This window comes from Microcebus murinus, chromosome 7 (genome assembly GCF_040939455.1).
Source record: "Microcebus murinus isolate Inina chromosome 7, M.murinus_Inina_mat1.0, whole genome shotgun sequence".
Lineage (NCBI taxonomy): Eukaryota > Metazoa > Chordata > Mammalia > Primates > Cheirogaleidae > Microcebus > Microcebus murinus.
In genome coordinates, this window is record NC_134110.1 from 98,846,218 (window position 1) to 98,855,321 (window position 9,104).

The window sequence follows — 9,104 nt, forward strand, 5'->3', positions numbered from 1 at the left end:
CCCATGCCCTAACCCCTTGAATCTGCGAACATGTCACCTTACATGGCAAAAAGGACCTTTCAGATGTTGATATGGAGAGATTATTCTGTACTATCTGGATGGCCCGATGTAACTGGAAGTTCATTAAAAGAGAGAGGCAGGAAGGTCAGAGTCAGAGAAGGGAATATGATGATGGGAAGAGGGAGAGAGAGAGAAAGGGAGAGAGATTGTGAAGATGCTACCTAAATTATGTTTGATAGTCAAAACAAAAATCATAACACCATCTAATTGGTTCTTAATAAATGTGTGGCAAACATTTAAGACAATTATAAATGGGACAAATAAAAAAGATGTAAGGGGAGATAAAGTTTGTACACTTTATCTGAACTGCCAAACTGCCAACACCAATACATTGCATTACATACATACATAACATATATACACACATAATATACATAATCATGTATTATCTAGAATAACCACTAAAAAGGCTATACAAAGCAACATATCAAAAAACACACAGATAAATCAAGCTAGAATTCTAAAAGTCATTCAAATACACAAGAGGGCAAGAAAAAGATAATGGAGAAGTGAAAAATTGGGAGCAAACAGGAAATGAAAAACAAAATAACACATTTAAGCCCTAACATATCAATATTTACATTAAATGTAAATGCGCTAAGTATACAAATTAAAAGATAGATTGGCAGAGTGGATAAAAAACATGGTTCAATTATGTGCTGTCCATAAGAAACTCAATTTAAATATAATGACAAAAGGAGGTTGAAGGAAAAGGATAAAATGACAGTTAATTTTAATATGTCAACTTGAATGGGTCAGGGAGTATCTAGATATTTGGCCAAAAAATATTTCGGGTGTGTCTGTGAGGGTGCTTCTGGAGGTGATTAACATTGGAATCAGAAGACGAGTAAAGAAGATTGCCCTCCCTAGTACAGGTCAGTCTTTTCCAATCAATTGAAGATCTGAACAGAAGCAAACAACCGAGTAAGAGGAAATATCTCCTACCTGGCTGTTTGAACCAGCTCATTGGTCTTTTCTGGCCTTCAGACTCAGATTGAAACATCAACTTTCAGACTAGAATTCACACCATCAGCTCTCCTGGTTTTCAGGCCTTCACACTTGGACTGGAAGTACACAGAGCTCTTTTGGATCTCCACCTTGCAGACTTCCCAGCCTCCGTGATTACACCTATATCTATGTATCTATATCTATATCTAAATAGAAAGATCTGTCTCCCAGATAAGTAGATATAGCTCCTATTGGTTCTATTTCTCTGAAAAACTCTAATATAGAAAAGACATGCTATGCACACATTAATCTAAAGAAAGCAAATAATTGATAGAACACTTGATAGAAAATCAGCAAGGATATAGAAGAGCTCAATAACATCATCATCCAACAGAATTTAATTGGCTTTTCTAGGTTACTCCACGCAATAATAGCAAAAAACATCTTTTTTTTTTTTTTTTTACATGCTCCTGGGCTATTTACCAGTGTAGACCATACCCTGGGGATAAAATATGTTTTAACAAATTTAAAAGAATTTAAACCATGCAGAGTGTTTTCTCTGACTACAAAGGTTTCAAACAAGAAATCAGTATTGGAAATATTACTATAACAGGAAAATCTCCAAAAACTTAAAAACTGAACAGCACACTTGTAAATAATCCACAGGTCAAAGAGAAAGTCTCAAGGAAAATTTAAAAAATACATTAAAATGAGAAGTTGACATATCAAAATTTGTGGGACACACCTAAAGCCACACTGGGCAGTGAATTTATGTTACACTAAATATTTATGTTAGCAAGGAAGAAAAATATTAAATCAGTAATCTAAGCTCCCATCTCAAGAACCTAGGAAAAGGTCAGAAAAGAAGAAATAAAACTGTTTCTGTTTGTGTATGATATAATTATATAGAAAGCCCTAAGAAATCACCAAAAAGTTACCTTCCTTCAACTGATAAAAAAGAGCTTGTTTAGGCAACTTTCACACATACTAAGCCCCAGTTTCCAATCACCTCTAGCTTTTACCTGAGATTTTATAACCAAGACTCTACTTTGATTCTGAGATTCAGTCCCTTTTTTTGCCTTTAAAAAATTTTCAATTTTTTCAGCTGGGTATGGTAGCTCATGCCTGTAATTCTAGCACTCTGGGAGGTTGAGGCAGGAGGATCACTTGAGGTCAGGAGTTCGAAACCACCCTGAGCGAGACCCTGTCTCTACTAAAAATAGAAAGAAATTAATTGACCAACTAAAAAATATATATACAAAAAATTAGCCGGGCATGGTGGCACGTGCCTGTAGTCCCAGCTACTCGGGAGGCTGAGGTAGAAGGATCACTTGAGCCCAGGAGTTTGAGGTTGTTGTGAGCTAGGCTGATGCCATGGCACTCTAGCCTGGGCAGAGAGTGAGACTCTGTCTCAAAAAAAAATTTTTTTTTTCAGTTTTTCTTAACCATTTTTAAAACATAAAGTTTGGTAGCATTAAATATATTTACGTTGTTATGAAACCTATCTCCAAAACATTTTCACTTTGCTATTCCAGTTACTACAGTGTTTTTATGACTGGCCTATTTCACGTAGCATAATGTCCTTAAGGTTTATTCATGTTGTAGCATGTGACCACATTTTTCTCCTTTTAAACGCAGAATAACTTTCCATTATATGTATTTACCACATTTTGTTTATCCATTCATCTGTTGTGGATACTTGGGTGGTTTCCACCCAGTCTTTACTTTTTACTTGCTTCTGGCAACACAATTCTTGCTGTGCTTCCTCCCATGAGTCATTGTTGGGGTAACCTGCTCAGAATCCTTAGGGGATGGGTGTCCTTCTTAATCCCATAGGGCCCAAGAAGGCCCACTAACTGGCTGTTAGTGAAGGCCATGTGAGGACAGTCTGACCAGAACAGAGCAGGCCTTTCCAAAGGGGCCCTTACTCCTTACCTACAACTGACTGTAGGTATGGCCAAGGCTGGTCCACTGCTATCAGACTTTTCTAATTTATGATGAGAAACCGGAAATCTGTATCTGAAATCTCCTGAGTTGCAAATGGTGACTCAGTTTGTTAAAGTACTGACTAAATAAAATGAGTCTGCGTGCCCCATTTGGCTCTCGGGCCTCCAGTTTGCTCTAAGGTTAGTGGTCCTATCTTGCACTCACAGGATCAGTTACAGTGATACTTTATTTATTTATTTATTTTTGAGACAGAGTCTCGCTTTGTTGCCCAGGCTAGAGTGAGTGCCGTGGCGTCAGCCTAGCTCACAGCAACCTCAAACTCCTGGGCTCAAGCAACCCTGCTGCCTCAGCCTCCCGAGTAGCTGGGACTACAGGCATGCGCCACCATGCCCGGCTAATTTTTTCTATATATATTAGTTGGCCAATTAATTTCTTTCTATTTAAGTAGAGACGGGGTCTCGCTCTTGCTTAGGCTGGTTTTGAACTCCTGACGTCCGAGCAATCCACCCGCCTCGGTCTCCCAGAGTGCTAGGATTACGGTGTGAGCCACCGCGCCCGGCCCACAGTGATACTTTTGAAATGTAGTTCAGATGTAGGAGTGGACAGATGTGGTTGGAGTTCCGAAGTTGAGTCTGGCACTTGCTCCTGGGTCCCTGTTGCCATGTTGCCAAGCTCTGACCATGGCAGTGAGGCCCCGTGTGGCAGAAAGGTGGGCCCGGAGTTACCTCTCAGCTCCAGTATCAGTATCTAGGAGTCCTTAGCAGGCAATATGGAAAATGGAACTGGTGTGGAAATTTGAAATCACATGGAGGAAGAATCCTCTGAAGGTGACGCTCACAAGAGTCTTTGTGATCGTGCTTGGTGCGATGCCATGCACCGGGGAAGCGCCACTTGAAGAGGGCCCAGGCTGGTCATAGTTAGGGCTGGGATGAGGGTCACCTGAGGTTACGCAGTGAAGAGCCTCATACATCATACAGGCAACATGACAGGCTCCAGAGGAGAGTGATTGTTGAGTTTCCCCTTACTATTAATTACCTACCCATTAATTACCTGCCCTTCCCACTGGCATGTGAGCCCTGAACGAATACATGCTAGGAATCTGACACACTTCTGAGACTTCTGAATAGAAAATAAATATAATACTAATAATAAATTGTCAATAGGTATTTTTTTTAGAATTTAAGTTATTAGAAAAAGAGGTATATAACTTCAATAAATTCTTTATTGAATGCCTACCATTAATATAAGCTTCACAATTATAATTCTGTGAGGAAGAATAAGACAATAAAATATAGCTGAAAGTTTAGTTGGGGGGAAAAGAGTACTGAATAACATATAAAGCACAGCAAACAACTCAAGGAAATATATAGCGAATCCCCCATCATATAATACTTTATAGGTTTTGCATGTCTTTTGTATAAGTGTTTAAGAAATTATTTATAACACTGACAGCAACCTTTTTTAACATAAAAACAGAATCAGTCTTTTAAATGAAAACTGTGTTATGGTATACTACTGAGGAAATAGCAATGCTCAATATGATCAGCAGATCATTTATATTTTAGAGATGGAAACGTGCCTTCTAATTGTTCAGGTCTAAGGTAACATAGAACATTAAATTTTAATGAAATATTTAAAAAATTGCAACTCAGAATTAGATATTGCTACAGGATTAATATTCATGTCCCCCAAAATTCATATGTTGAAACTTAACTCCCAAGGGGATGGCATTTGGAAGTGGGGCCTTTAGGAGGTAATTAGGTTATGCGGGTGGGGTCTCAGGAGTGGGATTAGTGTCCTTATAAAAGAGGCCCCAGAGAATCCCTTCACTGCTAATGTGAGGACAGAGCTCAAAAAATGGCAGTGTGTGAAGCAGGCCCTCACCAGACACTGAACTTGCTGCTTCCTTGACCTTGGACTTCCCTTCCTCCAGAATGGTGAGAAATAAATATCTGTTGTTTATAAGCTTCCCAGTCCATGGTATTTTGTTTTAGCAGCCCAAACTGACTAAGACAGGCATGCACCTTATTTTTAGTGGTCATAAAATGTTTTATAATATTGTTGTCTTATTAATTTATTAAGCCATTCTTCAATTCCTGACTGACAAGTTGTTTCCTATTGTTCAGATTTAATTTTTATATAATTCTAGTTAAGATTAAAATGTAGATTAATTAGGTAGGGTTTATGGAAGAAATATATAGTGGTTCATCCATAGAAAATCTACTAGCTTATTTATTATATTAAAACTTTAAGTGGAGAAATCATGATTATATAAATGTATGACACAAAACAAATAATTACATTTAGGAACCAATCCTAATTCCTACTTTTAAAAAAGCTTTAAGTAAAATAAGAGTAAAAGAAAACTACCTTGGAACTAAGAAACATAGCTATCAGTTATAAATGATGTGACAGTATACCTAAAAATCCAAAACAGACTGTTAGACTATTAAGAAAATTAATAAGGTAGCTAAAAGGTAAGACAAAATACAAAAATAAGTATTACTTTCCTTTTTACTAGCATTGAACAATTAGAAACTGAAATGGGAAAAATCGTGTTCAAGATACTGTTAAATTAGTCTGTAAAACATCTAAGAATAACTTAATAAGAGAACTATTTATTTTTATTAAAGGACATAAAATAAGATTAAAATAAATAAGAAAGACATAATCATAATTCCTCATGGGAAGATGAAATAAGAAATAGATGCTATTTCTTCCCAAATTAATAACTATAACCAAATCCAATTAGGATACAGTGAATTGTTTTGGGAAATAGACACATTGATTCTAAAATTTATTTTGGAAGAGTAAAGTTAGAGTTTGAAAAGGGAGAATCATGAGAGGGAATTTGCTGAGATGTTAAAATATATAATTATTTAGATAAACATAGATAAGTTATGGTATAGCCATAGATAAATAGATCAGCGGTACCTAACAGAGAATGCAGAAACAGACACTTTGATATATGTGGCTTTATGTAGTGAATTCTTATGTTGGCCTCAGCATCCATTTCCAATATGTTGATCTTTCTCATGTGGGCAGCAAATCACAGTCACTCTTGACAGGGTTTCCAGTTCTACACTCCCCTGCTCTCGCCCAATTCCTTAATGTGGTTGGTAGATATTTGCCTTATACATCTGTCTCCACCCCCACTGGGACAGCTGGATACAACCCATTGGCCCCTCTGACCCCCACAGTCTGCATAGACTATAGAGATACAGCACAGTGACCACCTCTCAGTCTCAGTGTGACCTCCTGGAACTCGTGCCTGCTGGCTTTGAATGCACCAGTTAAAATGCCCCTCTGGAAATCTGTTTGAATGACATCTCCAACCCCTATAAAGGTGTTGGCCTGTGGGTCTCTCCACACACTCCCTAACCTTCACGTGTGTGTGTGAGTGTGTGTGTGTGTGTGGCCTCCACACATGCTGCTTACTCTGCAGGAACTGTAAGTAGTAAAATCTTTATTTCCATCTATGTCTTGCCTAATCATTGTGGTCTCCATCCTAAAGTTGCTAAATTAAAACATTTAGTATTATGATAATAAAGGTATTTGGGAAAAAACCAAAGTTGCTCCCATAATGCACACTACATATAAAAATCACAGACAACTTGAGCATCTAAATATAAGGAAAAAATATTGTTAGGTTAATTATACTGCAATAGCAAAAATATCTTAGGATCACAGTGGCTTATCATAGGAAAGCTTTGTAATTTTGCCAAGTCTGAAGTAAGTCTGGAGTCTCCCCGGGGAAGCTCCTTCCAGGGGATGCAGGGATCAAGGCTGCTTCCATCTTGTTCCCATGTAATTCAAAACATTTGGTTTCAAGGTGTACTGCTGAATGAGAAGAGAAAGCTGGAGGGTCCCACAGGGGTCTTCCCCATCAGGGATAGAAATGACAAGATGTATATCACCTCTGCTCACATCTCATTGGCTAGAATGAGTCACATACTTGTAACTTAATATCAAAAAAGGCTGGAAAATGTGGGAGATACATGGATGTTTAGTCAGCATTAAATATCTCAATCATGATCATCAAATATAGATACACATTCTTATAAACTTGGGATTGGGGAGGATTCCTTAGGATCATTTAGAAAAGAAAAAGCAATAAAGGGAAAAATAAATTTGGCAACAGAAAAGTTTAAAAGCCTTAAACAGTGAAATATGCCAAACACAAAGTTAAAAGGCAAGTGACAGATTGAGAGAAGATATTTGCCACACATACGAATGGCAAAGGTTAAAATCCCTAATGTGCAGAGTTTCTATAAAGAAAAAAAAAGCCAAACCAACAGAGACAATAGCAAAGGATATTAATACAATTCAAAAATATAGATTGTCAGTAGTATATGTACAAGAAAGTACATTGCAGTATTGTGGTAATGGTATAAAATTGAACACAATTTAATTTTCACTGGGAGTCTGACTGAATCACTTATGGTGTAGCCGTACAACAGAATACCATGCATTCATTCAAAGAGAACAAGGTGGATCTCTATATAGTGAGCAAATGTCTTTGAAATATAGGTGGAAAAAAAGAGATGTAGGTCACTATAAACAAAGTGATTATAATTTGGGGAAAAAATTAATGGTTGATAGATATATAGATAATTAGATAATATAATTGCTGAAAATATAAAAACGTGACAAAATAGGAAATGACATGGACAAAACTTACCATTGTTTAGCTCTGAAAAATATTCATTTGTAATTAATAAAGAGTTCTAAGTGATAACTTTTGTCTTTTTGTTTTTTCCAGATGATTTAATAAAAAACCAGTCAATAATATTCATTCATTCATTCACTTACTTACTCACTCATCTCCCCCATCCACCCACTCATCCATCCTATCGTCTCATTCATCCTAATCATGTCTAAGAAACACTGATCAAGTATCTGTTAGGCATTGTGTTTGCCATGTATATTACAATTAGCATTTAGCTTTAGCACGGCTTGGAATAAGCAGAAAAATGCCCAGGTGTTTTTTCCTTCTTCTAGACAACTATTTTAAAACCAACCAGCAAAACATAAGAATCTGGTCCTGGGCCTCTCACACACACCATCTGTCTTGGCTTCCCTAGCCTCTGGCCTTTGTCTGCCCTGTAGATGACAGATTAGCAGGGGACATCCTTTATAGTAGGAAATGGAGGTCAATAAAATTTGCACTAGGCTTTCCAATTTAGTATCATCCCAGCCAGGACATCCCAAAATAAAATTTGCTTCAAAAATAGAGCTAGAAGGAGAAAAAGGATTGAAAACAAACAATTAATCCTCTTATGTCACTGATTCTATGAGAAAACCTGATTTAAAAACAAATCAGTTTCTTGTTCAGGTGCAATGATTTTGCTTGTTGAAAAAAGCAGAACAAAAATAGTGCTGGCCCAGTGTGATAAAGGATACTATACAGCAAAACAGGAAGTTGTTTAATGGAAGGGAATAGTTTACCTCAGAGGCTGAGACATGAATAGATCCCTGGATGCACAAGTTTTTGGAATCGTGAAGTGTTATATCGATGCTTTATTGACCAATTTGAATTGTTACACCATGGATTCTTTTGTGACAGCCCACTGGTCTACTCACCAGGTGAAGAGACAAAGTGTCCACAATATTGAATGCCAAAGCATTTGAAGGGTCATTGTATAGGAAACATAAACACATTAATTTTTATTCTAATACATGTACTTTCATACATACCTGTTTGTGTGTATGTAGATGTGTGCATGCAATTTTTTAGTATAGGGATTTTAATTGATTTTATTTTGTAAATGGTCAGATATCTCAAATCAAACTGAATTTTTTCGTCATATAGTCTGAACAAAATAATGGCTTCATCATAGAAATATATATTTTTCTCTTATTTTTTTTCCCAAAATTTTGGGGAATGTACAGGGCTGTCTGGAAAGTATCCAGCCATAATTTTCATGATTTTTCATATTACATAGCCAGGTACTTTCTAGATAGCCCTTGTATGTTGGAAAGGCATAGGCTCTGAAGGGAGGACAATATTTCTTTCTGATATTCCATATGATTAGTTATTTTTTTTCCTTTTTGAGACAAGAGTCTCACTCTGTTGCCTGGGTAGAGTGCCAAGGTGGGGCCTAGCTCACAGCAACCTTAAACTTCTGGGCTCAAGTGATCCTCCTGCC